The following is a 13,309-nucleotide window of genomic DNA, read 5'->3' on the forward strand; positions in this document are numbered from 1 at the left end:
CCAGGTTTTGTGAAGCTATAATTGTTTGCTTTCACAAATTTCAGTGTGGTCCGTGCTCCTTGCACTCCACCTGAGTGCTCAGTAAACCCCTGCCCAGGAGGTGGGGTTGCGGGCTTCATGCCCACCCCACGTGAGCGGGGGCTGGTCCCAGCCCCCGCGAGAACAGGGGAATCCCGGTTGGGTCTGCCCCCCCAGCCAGCCAATCAGCTGGCTGGCGTGGGGGCGTGGCCTGCCCTATTTAGGGCCGGCACGGAGGGGTCTTGCCCTCTTTTTGCCGGCTCGCCCCCACGCTTTCCCACCCTCCCTCCCTTTAACTAGGCTTAGGTAGGTCTTTGACTTTGCTATGGACTTCGGTCTGTCGCCGCAAGGGGCATGGTAGGAATTTTTCCCAATTGGCAATTTCTGGCCTTTTGGGTTTTCGCCTACCTCGTAGCAACTCGTCACAACTTCTCGGCATTGGCGGTAGGCATTGGTAAGAAGGGGTTAAGAGGATGGGGGTTGGGGAGGAACGCCATCACCTCCCCCCAGCGAGCGAAGGGTGGTCCGTTAAAGGACTCCGGGGGGGCATGGCCCTGTCCGAAGCCTATGGAGGTGAGGGCCAAAGGCACGCCCCAGAGCGGTGACCGGGGGAGCTCCTAGTCAACGTGCCTCGGCGGGAGACTCCCCCGATATAGTGTTAACCCTTCCCCGTGTCTCCAGCAAATGGGCTGGAGCCGGATAGTCGTTAGGACCAATACCTAAGCCAATGCCTCTCATTCCTGAATTCAATAAAGTTGTGGCCTAATTCACCCAATTAACCTTAAATGATGGTGTCTCATGTCTTTATTTATCCTGGTGGGGGGCAGGAACTCGCCACGCAAACTGTTTTCCCCTTCAAGGATGCCTCTTCTCTGGGGCCCCAGCTGACGAACAGTAACAATTCTCAGACACAACCTATAGCTTCTAAGAACATAAGAAGAGCCTGCTGGGTCCAGCCAATGGTCCATTCCATCCATCATTCTGTTCTCACAGAGGCCACAGGCAGGATTCAAGCACATCGCTAGGTCAATAGTCAGGGACAAAATACACCTGGTGCCAGGTTAATTTCAAACGCTGATTTGAGGAATGCTGTTCTTTGCTGCCTTCTCCATCTTCTTTTGTATGCTGTTATTGAGCTGCTGGCAGCCTTTTGCTGTTGCTGCTGTGTAGATAGGGGGTGTTAAGAGAATTACAAGGTCTAAGATATAAACTAAATTTTCATAAGCATACCAGGCAAACACATACATAAATCTATAAACCACATGTCTAAAACAGTACAGTAAAACAGTCCTAAAGCATTTTGACTCTTTCAGTGACCTCAAATATTCCTCTGCAGTTTGGATGGAAATGAGAAAAGTCTCCCCATGTCTCTGTGCTCACAAATCCTGCCTTAAGGGCACATTTGTGTATGAATAGGGTGAGCCTGTCACCTGGACTCAGGAATTAAGTATTTATCATCACAAAAGAATGGCCAGCCTGTCCAGGTAAACCTATTAACAGGTTTCCTGCCAGACAGGATTATGTGATTTATGTATGATATGTTGGGGGGTGGTCTTGAGATAGGTTGCAGAAGACTCTGGGGTTGCGGCACTCATCTCGCTTTACTGGCCAAGGGAGCCAGTGTATAGCTTCCGGGTCATGTGGCCAGCATGACTAAGCCGCTTGTGGCGAACCAGAGCAGCGCACAGAAATGCTGTTTACCTTCCCGCCAGAGCAGTACCTATTTATCAACTTGCACTTTGACATGCTTTCAAACTTCTAGGTTGGCAGGAGCAGGGACCGAGCAATGGGAGCTCACCCCGTCGCGGGGATTCGAACCACCGACCTTCTGATCGGCAAGCCCTAGGCTCAGTGGTTTAGACCACAGTGCTACATAGGGTGGAAATTTCAAAAATCTATATAAGGGCTTGCACACCATGGGTTCCTTCTCCCTCCTGGGGGGGGGGGTGAGACCCTGTTGCAACAGTTTAATAAAGATCAGGCTTGCTTAGCTGCTTTGCTTCTCAATATTCTCTGGTTGACCTCTGTTATTTTCTTCTACAGATAGAGAACCAACGTAAGGATTCTATACGGGCTCTTGGTACCCCATAAGGGAAAAGGAACAGGTTTATTTTTCTTATAACAGGGGGCCTGCCATTTTCATCTAGCACCTTCTTCATGCATGCTTCCTTAGGAGTAAGTCCTGCTCTGCTCCACAGGAGTTGCTCCCAGGCAGGAGTGCCAAAGGATTGCTACCTTAAGCTCAGCTTTTGCCTCTCTTCCGTGTCACTGTTTGGCAGGCGTTATGTAACTAGCCAAGGAAGAACTACTCCGATAATGCAGTTTTTTTAGAATGGGGGGATTATTGGTGCTTCTCTCCTGCTATGGCGCCTCGCCAAATCCCTTCCGGTCCCTGGACTATTGACCCGGTGTTGTGAATGGCTCCCTCGCAAGGCATTGTTCAGAGAGGCAGGGAAGCTTCAGAGTGCAGCCACGAGAAAGGAGAGAGGTAAAACAAAGCAGGGAACAGCGGACAAAAGAAAGAGCCCAAGAGATAAGTGGAAGAATGGAAAGGCATTTTATTACTTCTGCTAAAGCAGAATCCCAGGGCTTGAGCTGAAACTGATCTCCTGATATTATCTTCTCAGTCTCTCGGCTTCTAAAGATGTCCCAGCTAATCTCCCGGGGGACCAGAGCATCAGGCCTGCAAATCGGTGTGCCTGTCGCAATAGGAGTTAGAAGGTCAGCTGCTTTTGACACTTCCATCAGCTTTCTTTACCAGTTCTTTAGCCGCTGGCCAGATAGAATGACAGAGAGTCTTGCGGCCTCTTAAAAGAGGAACGCCTTTATTACGGCAGAAGCTCCCTCAAGTGCTGCTGCTCTTGTTAATTAACTAAATTAATTAATATACCGCTTATGTGCTGGAATGGCTTCTAAGTAGTTTGGATATTATGAATTTGATTTTAAAAATCCCTCCATAATTAAAACACTCAATGAAACAACCCCACCAAAGCATTAAAACACCCATCTTTTTTATTACAGTGGTACCTTGGGTTACAGATGCTTCAGGTTACAGATGCTTCAGGTTACAGACTCCGCTAACCCAGAAATAGTACCTTGGGTTAAGAACTCTGCTTCAGGATGAGAACAGAAATCACATGATGGAGGTGTGGCGGCAGCAGGAGGCCCCATTAGCTAAAGTGGTAAAGGTAAAGGTAAAGGTACCCCTGCCCGTACGGGCCAGTCTTGACAGACTCTGGGGTTGTGCGCCCATCTCACTCAAGAGGCCGGGGGCCAGCGCTGTCCGGAGACACTTCCGGGTCACATGGCCAGCGTGACAAAGCTGCACCTGGTGAGCCAGCGCAGCACACGGAACACCGTTTACCTTCCTGCTAGTAAGCGGTCCCTATTTATCTACTTGCACCCGGGGGTGCTTTCGAACTGCTAGGTTGGCAGGCGCTAGTGTTAGTGTAAAGCAGAGTCCCGTGCCCAGCAGAAGGATGAGGAGTACGTGCTGCATACTCTATATTGCTTTATTTATAGTTCAAAGCTGGTATATTACAGAAAGACATCTTGCCTCTGCCGGAGCAGAAAATGCATCCTCTCTCCTCGACAGCTCGGAGAGAAACACAAAGTGAAACTGCAAAGAACAGTGAAAAACAGGAAAACCAGTGTACGTCACATCCAGTCTCCCTTTCCCGTGAGAAACTCCAACAGTACAGACTGTGGAATGTAAACACCTGTCTCGTGACAAGCCCTTTCGCTGCACAGTGAAGGAAAGCAGAAACCAACATCCTCCCCCTTTCTGTGAACATCACTGGGCAGCGTGTTCGTACAATATCAGTACAAACCCAACTTCTGCACATAGGTACAGTGTTGATCCCTTGATACAATCTTGGACAATACATCAGCAGGAATTTCATTACCTGGCATATAGGACACCGTTACGAGTCCCTTCTGAATACATTCCCTAGCATGCTGCAACTTTAATTGCAAGTGCTTCGTGCTTTGCTTACAACCTTCAGACTTCAGCAAAGCCAAACATGCTTTGTTGTCCTGGTAAACCTGGATTGGACATTTGACAGGAATTTTCATATCTTTGCACAATTGTACCAACCATTCACAATCCTTAAGTGAATAAGACAGTGCATTCAGTTCGGCTTCACAAGTACTTAAGCTAACTGTTGTTTGCTTCTTGCATGACCAATCAAACAGACCCTGATTGTACATGTAGCAAACTCCAGACGTACTTTTCCTGTCTGTAGTGTCACTTCCAAAACTTGCATCTGCAAATATCTCAAGACCACCAGACTTCTGATTGTTAAATCTCAGTCTGTAATGCATAGTGCCTTTCAAATACCGCGCTATGCGTTTCAGAGCTTTCCAATCCTTGACACTAGGATTGTTGACTTGTCTGCTTAGCAAATTACAGCTAACAGCAATGTCTGGTCTTGAACATCTGGCAATGAAGTTTAGCTTGCCTAGCACACTTCTGTACAGTGTAGTGTCAGAAAATGCTTCTTCAGTGTCATCTACCTGATAACTTGTTGTCATCGGTGTGTCTACAGGGTTAGCATCCATCAGATTTAGTTTGCTTAACACATCAGCAATTTTCCGTGACTGGTGTACTAGAATGTTACCATCTTGATCTCTCTCTATTTCCAGAGATAGGTAGTTGTTTACCTCACCAAGATCTTTCATGTCAAAGTGCTCTTTCAGTTGAGCTAGGGCGTTATTGTACATTGCGACATCTTTCCAAAAGAATAATAAATCATCAACATAAAACAAACAGTACAGTTTCTTTTGCCCCTCCTCTTTGACAAATACACATGGATCAGCTTTCCCTTGCTGAAAACCTAGAGAAAACAATACTTCAGTGAGTTTTGTGTGCCAACACCGTGCACTTTGTTTGAGACCATAAAGGGATTTCTTCAGAGCACAAACAAATCCCTGTTTTACCTGTACGCCATCAGGTGGAAGCATATAAAGTGATTCATCTAGAGATCCGTACAGAAAAGCTGTATTAATATCATGGTGACTAATGTGTAGATTTTCCTCTGCAGCTAGCTTGAGCATAAGCCTAATGCTTTCATACCTCACTGTGGGTGAGTAGGTCTCGTGATAGTCTTCACCTGGTACCTGTGCAAAACCTCTGGCTACCAATCTGGCTTTGTGTCTGACTATCTTGCCATTTTGATCTGTCTTCGCTTTGAAGACCCATTTGCTTCCAAGCAGTTTCATTCCTGGAACTACTGGAACTAGCTCCCATGTTTTGTTCCTTTCTAAGGAATCAAGCTCAGCCTTCATGGCATTTAACCATGGCTCAGCTTCCTTTGAATCCAAACCCTGGATTTCTTGGAAACTTGAAGGTTCAAATACCTTCTTGGAGCTTTTAACAGCTGTTACTGCTATCGTAGCAAACTCATCAGCAAATCTCTTTGGAGGTCTGCCTTTTGTGGCTCTCTGTGACCTACGAATTAGCCTTAAGTCTTCAACACTCTCCTCTTCCTTCTTAGGAGAAAAACGACCTACTGTGAACAATGGTTCCTCCAATTCTTGATCAGAGCTTTCAGAGGGTCGCATAGAGGCTTTCGCACTCTTGAAATCCTCTGAATCACCCGATTCAGTTTCAGATTCAGACTCAGAACCTTCATCAGTGGGTGTGGGTTGTTGTGGTTGCTTTTGACTATCCTCAGTCTCATCACTGTCATCAGGATAACATTGGAAAATTCCCACATTCTCCCCCCACTTTGCATTGTACTCAACACTTCTCGTGAGCTTAATTGTCTTAGAGTCAGTCATCATTATTCTGTAAGACCCTTTCTGATAACCTAGAAAGATACCATGCAATCCACGCTTGTCTAACTTGGAATTTTGTGGTGAGTGAATCCACATGTCAGAACCAAAAATTTTCATGTGTTTGATGTATGGCTTCTTGCCAAACATCTTCTCATAGGGGGTACAACCAATCGCTGAAGATAACCTGCGATTGTAACTGTAAACAAAACACGAGAGAGATTCGGCCCAATAACTCTCTGGAAGATTGGCATCATGCAGCAAGGTTTTTAACCCTTGTAGCAATGTCTGATTTGCCCGTTCCGCAAGTCCATTCTGCCATGGCGAGCGAGGACTAGACAAATCGTGTTGAATTCCTTTCTCAGTCAGAAAAGCTTCAAACTGCTGAGAAGTGAATTCTCCCCCGCGATCACTGAAAAGAGTCTTTATCTTCTTACCATGCACATTTTCCAACCAAGCACAGAATTCCTTGAACCTAGGAAAAGCCTCTGATTTCTGCTTGAGATTGCACACAAAAATATATCTTACCTGTCGCAGCCATTTTCACTTTGTTTGCTGCGCATGCTTTGCACTTCATGTGGTACCTACAGGGTTTAATAGTCATACCTTCAACCAAGGCAGGCATTTTAGATACTGCCTCAAAATGCAAATGACCAAATTTTCTATGAAAATCGTGAATACATTCTGCATGCAAACTTTTGTTAGAACCTGCAATGCAACAAGTGTCATCCTGCACAACATCATCATAATACAAAACAAACAAACGATCAACATATTCAGCATGCAATACATAATCATTTTTCTTTGTGATGATGCACTTCTTGTTCTTGAAGGAAACGTCAATGTTCCGCTCATTCAGCTGTCCAACGCTGAGCAGATTATGTTTGGCGTCTGGCACGTAAAGCACATTCTGTATCGATAAGTCCAAACTGTGAAGAACAACAGTTCCGTAGCCTTTACTGGGAATAGTGTGGTCATCCGCCTGGTGAATCGCACCTTCCTGCGGTGTAAAAGACACAAACAGTCTCTTATCGTTGCACATGTGGTGGGTCGCCGCTGAATCAACAATGAAGAAAGATCTAGACGTCTCCTGGACCTCTGCAACCTTTGGAGTGAAGCGTGAAACCATAGCCTTGTGCTGCGTTGTCCTAGACACCGGACCTTTGCCTTTGCCTCGGCCTTTTCCGCGCGATGAGCTTTCGCTGCGCTGCTCTGTCTTGGCCCTGGGATATCTGCATTCCCTCTTCATATGGCCTAGACGTCCACACGAGTAGCATTTCACTGCCTTCAAAGCTCTGGCGCCATCTGGTGGTTCCACTGCACTATGGGACGACGTCTGTGAAGACTCCCCCTTGCCCATGCAGCTAGCACCCCGGCGATCTGCTTCATTTAAAATCACGGCAGTAACATAGTCCACTGTCAGCTGAGCAGTTGGCTGCACAGCAATCTGGGTTGCAACAGACTCCCAACCTGAACCCAAAGATTGTAGTATCATGAAAGAATACACAGCCTCTGGAAAGTTGAGTCCTCTCTGTTGCAGCTCATGTCTCAGATTTTGCATCTCCATCAGATGTAAACGCACATCTCCACCTTCAGCAAGAGCCATATTATGCAGCTTGTTAAAGTAAAACATAGTGGATCCAGCTTCTGTCCTTAAGTGAGCCTCTCTCAAAGCGTCCCAAATTTCTCTGGCTGAGGTCTTATCACGCAATAGACAGAGCTCTTCCGGGGATACTATCAATGTAAGAGTTCCCCTTGCTTTGGAATCCTTAGCTTCCCATGCATCTGTAACTGGAGCTGGGGGGGTTTCTGTAATCACCTCAAACAAACCCTCTTTCCGCAGAATTGCCTCTGCATACAGAACCCAGTCCGCATAATTTTTCTTGTTGAGCTTAGGAATCCCACAAGCATCCTGAAGGGCCATCATAACTCTGGCATTAGCCTTCAGCGTCATATATGCTGCTTTAAATCTTGCTGCGTCACTGCTGCAGCTGCCTTATTCCAAAAGCGCACTTAAAAGTTACTTTCGATTTCCCCAGCATAGTAACTTGTGCCTGGGAGCCTTTTGCCTATTCCCGGCAAAACGGCTTTAAAAGTTCAAAGTCCAGCCATAAAGCCATTAACTAGAAGCTGGCAGGCTGCCCGGAGCAGTAGCACATACCTCATCAATCACCTTTATGCGCAGAGCAGATTCCGATCCGATCTGTCCCTCTGCATTCCGATCCTTTGCCGGCACTCCGATTCGACTTCTGGGCCCATAACCACGTGTTAGTGTAAAGCAGAGTCCCGTGCCCAGCAGAAGGATGAGGAGTACGTGCTGCATACTCTATATTGCTTTATTTATAGTTCAAAGCTGGTATATTACAGAAAGACATCTTGCCTCTGCCGGAGCAGAAAATGCATCCTCTCTCCTCGACAGCTCGGAGAGAAACACAAAGTGAAACTGCAAAGAACAGTGAAAACCAGGAAAACCAGTGTACGTCACATCCAGTCTCCCTTTCCCGTGAGAAACTCCAACAGTACAGACTGTGGAATGTAAACACCTGTCTCGTGACAAGCCCTTTCGCTGCACAGTGAAGGAAAGCAGAAACCAACAGCTAGGACCGAGCAGCGGGAGCGCACCCCGCCGCGGGGATTCGAGCCGCCGACCTTTCGATCGGCAAGCCCTAGGCGCTGAGGCTTTTACCCACAGCGCCACCCGCGTCCAGCTAAAGTGGTACCTCAGATTAAAAACAGTTTCAGGTTAAGAACGGACCTCCAGAACGAATTAAGTTCTTAACCTGAGGTACCACTGTATTATTATTGCAATAAAGCAGACAGATAGAAGAGCATAACAAAACAGTTTCTTGTTGTCTTCATTCATTGATTCCTAAAGGTGGTGTATGTAGGTCTCCTCCTGCCCATCTCATCCTCACAACAACCCTGTGAGGTAGGTTGGGCTGAGAGGCAGTGAGTAACCCAGCGTCACCCAGTGAGCGTCATGGCTGAGTGGGGATTCAAACCCTGGTCTCCCAGGTCCTAGTCCAACACTCTAACCACTATACCACACTGGTTCAGTTGAAAAAGCAATTAAAACAATTAGATCACAAGTTCAGGGGAAAGCTCTCTTGTACAGGTGTATCTTCAAGAGTGCCAGTGCTGATGGGGCTTCTCATATTTCAGCTGTGCAGGGTTCCACAACACTCCTGCAGTCGTAGTCCTGCAAGCTAATAATCATCAGGCATATTACAGCTCTGTCATATATGATGAGTTACAGCTCTATAATATAAACACATGGTTTGGTGGTGGAAGAGTTGTCAAGAGCAAAGTCAGAGGAAAAGGAAATGCAGAAAGTACAGAGACAGTGATACTTATAACATAATTAACAGTAGTCATTCACAGAACAGTTGTTGATAGCCCAGACATTCTGGCATTGGCAGTCAAATGGCCATGTATAGTGTGGTAAATGTCCTTTTTCTCAATTTAGTCCAAGAGTGATTGTGTCAGTGCTTTTTTTTCCCTTAAAAAAATATTTAGGGGTACTCTCATTTTCCTACTCATATTGAAATACTGCCCCTCAATGAGGCCAAACAAAATGTTTAGGGGTATGCATTGTCAGGAGCTCAGCCTACTCTCGAGTAGGACCCTGGTAGAGACACATGCCCGACTGGCATGTTCCCTCCCTCCTGGTCAATCGTTCGGGAGCTTCAAAAGCTTTCTTCTGCCCAAACATCACAGCGACCGATGCCAACAGACACCGGCACACTTAGGGATCCGCAGAGTCTTCTAACAGACCTCAGCAACTCAGCATTTGGGCTAATCTACTTTATTTACATATAAACACACACGGAGCACTGCAACATGGCTCCCTCTCTCTAGCATCAGACAGCAAAGAGAAAAAGAACAAAGGACAATAGTCCCACTTCACGGAACATAGTAACACAAACATCCTGTCTCCGTCACTTCCCACTCTGTGGAATCAAAACATACACCATCATAGACAACAATCCCATGACTGCAATCATGGAGCAGGAATTCTAACATGTGTACCCCTGCATCCCCCCAGAAAAAAAGCACTGGATAGCGCTGAACCTAAACTAGAAATCATGTGGTTTCTAAACTAGAGGCAATTCATATCCAGAACCACTGTTTCCAAATGCAGATATCAAGGCTTACTGGTTTAGGGAAGAAAGAGGCAAGTCAGCTCCCGCAGGCCTGGAGCTGAGGCCAGTCTCTGTGCCAAAGAATAAATGGACACAAATGTGGTATCAAAACTGGCAATTAGCGCTTTCCAAAACAGTACACAAACCTAAGCACAGACAGTTTTCAAAATTTGCAGTTCTCTGAATTTTGCAATGCAGTTTTTGGGCCAACTTACGGGTGCAAAAATGCCTATAGTAGGGTAAAATGTGAATACAAACGCATACTTCTATGAAAATAACAAATAAAAATGCATTTTATTCTGGAGAACAGCTTTAAAAATGTGTCTATGAGGCAAAATTGCATGCAAGCATATGTCAATTAGGAGAAATGCTAAAATGCTGGTGTATTTTTAGGAAGTGTTATTTTACCATCACAAACTATTGGCTAAATTGGGAGGAGAACTGAATTTAGGTTTGGGAAAATGACAAGCTGAAATAGACAGATTTGCCCATTCCTGGGTACCATCCATCAAAAGTCCAGTGCTTTTCAATGGGAGAGCTGAGGATATTTCTCCTGTTGAAATCAGTGGGGTTTTTACAGTGGCTGGATGTTTTGAGAGCTGGTCTTGCACTCTATTTGCCTGTATTTTGTTTCTGCAGCAGATGCCCTCAGAGGGAGAACTCACCTGCTTCTTAAATAGGTCAGTCAATATGCAAAGGGGAATTGGAACTGGCTATTGCAGGTAAGAAAAATCGAGATTTTCAGTATCTGCTGAGGCAGCCCATTGGGAAAACAACATCAAAGAGGGGAGGAAGGGAGGAAACCATCCACTTTTATGAAAAGAGAAATAGCAAAGGTGAAGGAGGAGAATAATAAGCTATAAATAGTGCAGACTCCCCTTTTTTTCACTCAAGCCTTTGCAATGGTTTTGCAGAATTTACTTCTATAAAAATTGATTTGCTGTCCCTATTTCTGTTTGATGGAGGCTTCATTTTTTCTCCAACTCTTCCCATGCTGTGGCTGATGAGCTGTATGGAAGGTGATGTCAGCAGGCCTGGTGGGTGTTGGAGCCGTTGACAGTGTAGACACGACTGTGCTAGGAGAACCATTGGTCCAACTCAATATAAGGCAGTTTCCTATTCTCCGATGGATTGTACTTTTCTTTTATACACATCCAGTATTCATTCTCTCTCTCTCTCTCTCTCTCTCTCTCTCTCTCTTTCTCTCGCCAATTATGGATTTGGGGTTTGCCTCTTTAATTGACATCTCTACTTGTACTGCCTCATTTCAGAACAAGATAGGGAGACTTGCAAATGCAAGACAACCTTGCAATCTCATTAGCAAAGAGCATGGAGTTGTTATTAAAGTTGTCAAAAGAATAATGGGCGTCAAGCAAAACAAAGCCAAAAAAGCGGTACCCAGGGCCTATTAACAAACAAATTGGGGTAGACAAGTTGGCTCCTGCCCACTCTTGTTTTCTGTCTCCAGCATCATTTGTTTATTAGCACCAGGACAAGGCTGCATTTCACGCAAAATCACCTCGTCACAAATGAACAAAAAGAGCCTTCCTTATCTGGAGAGTGAATGTTGTTGTTGTCATAATGGTCTTGGGCTCTGACTTTCCCTCTGCAAGGAATGTGGACTTGGCGTAGCGATGGCTGGTACCCACTGGCACTGGCAGGGCCAAATGCAGGGAGGCCAGTGGTAAGTGCTAGCAACAGACAGACACAACTAGTCCTAGTTTGTCCCCATTCTTCACCCTGCTGAGTTCTACAGTGTGGTGTAGTGGTTAAGAGTGGTGGACTCGTAATCTGGTGAAGTGGGTTCGCTTCCCCGCTCCTCCACATGCAGCTGCTGGCTGACCTTGGGCTAGTCACACTTCTCTGAAGTCTCTCAGCCCCACTCACCTCACAGAGTGTTTGTTGTGGGGGAGGAAGGGAAAGGAGGTTGTTAGCCGCTTTCAGACTCCTTAGGGTAGTGATAAAGTGGGATATCAAATCCAAACTCCTCTTCTTCTACAAAGGCAGCACAGACACTAAGGTGGAGGGAGCTAACAGCTAGGAGCAGTTGTATGTAAGAAGTTAACAGATGGAAGGCAGGTTGAGGTCGGTGGGGCAGTTCTCCCTAATGGACTAGCCTCTGTTGACTTGCAGGTCTAGTCAGAGAGTAAGAGGGGAATTGCCCAGGGGTCCCCCACACCCTCAGAAGTTCCAGCACATGAAGAAATCATTCTGCCAACACCTTTCTAGTCTGAGGAGGTTGCACTGCTGCGCTCTGAGGACTCCAGTCCAGAAGCTACAACAGAGCTAGCATCTCCCATGTGCCCCGGGAGTTCCTGGCTGCTGACCCAAGCAAGGCTTCTTTTACTGGAGTTAATAACTCAGACCAAGCTGCTGAAGCAACGTTCTCAACTTGCCCTGGCTGGAGCTGTACACAGAGCTGGCCACCCAGAACTCCTTGCCTTATCTGTCTCGGTGGAACAGGTCTCAGTGTTTCGATTTCTGGGAATGGAGTTGAGAGATGACCTAACTTGGGGAGAAAACAGCTAAGACCTGATGAAGAGAGCACAGCAGAGGTTATATTTTCTGAGAATCCTCCAGAAAAATAATCTCTCAAAGGACCTGTTGATGGCATTTTACCATTGTACTGTTGAGAGTGTATTAACTTATGGTCTGTGTGTGTGGTTTGGGAGCTGCATGGTCAGGGAAAAAGCAATTCTGTCCAGGGTTGTAAAGACTGCGGAGAGAATAATTGGGTGCACTCTTCCCACCTTGGATCAAATCTATGCTTCCAGGTGCCATAAGAAAGCTGCAGAGATAGTTCAGGATAGTGCACACCCTGGAAATGATCTCTTTCAGCTTCTGCCTTCTGGAAGAAGGTACAGGGTTATAAAGTCTAGGACTAGCTGCCTGAGAAACAGTTTCTATCCAAATGCGATTTTGGTTTTAAACGCAGTGTAAGGTAGTCTTTTTGGGACGCGGGTGGCACTGTGGGTAAAACCTCAGCGCCTAGGACTTGCCGATCGCATGGTCGGTGGTTTGAATCCCCGCGGCGGGGTGCGCTCCCGTCGTTTGGTCCCAGCGCCCGCCAACCTAGCAGTTCGAAAGCACCCCCGGGTGCAAGTAGATAAATAGGGACCGCTTACCAGCGGGAAGGTAAACGGCGTTTCCGTGTGCGGCTCTGGCTCGCCAGATGCAGCTTCGTCACGCTGGCCACGTGACCCGGAAGTGTCTGCGGACAGCACTGGCTCCCGGCCTCTAGAGTGAGATGAGCGCACAACCCTAGAGTCTGGCAAGACTGGCCCGTACGGGCAGGGGTACCTTTACCTTTAAGGTAGTCTTTATGTTGGTATATTGTATTTACGGTAATTATGGGGTATCAGAGTTTTTAGGGG

Source organism: Podarcis muralis, chromosome 14 (assembly GCF_964188315.1).
Source record: "Podarcis muralis chromosome 14, rPodMur119.hap1.1, whole genome shotgun sequence".
Classification (NCBI taxonomy): Eukaryota; Metazoa; Chordata; class Lepidosauria; order Squamata; family Lacertidae; genus Podarcis; species Podarcis muralis.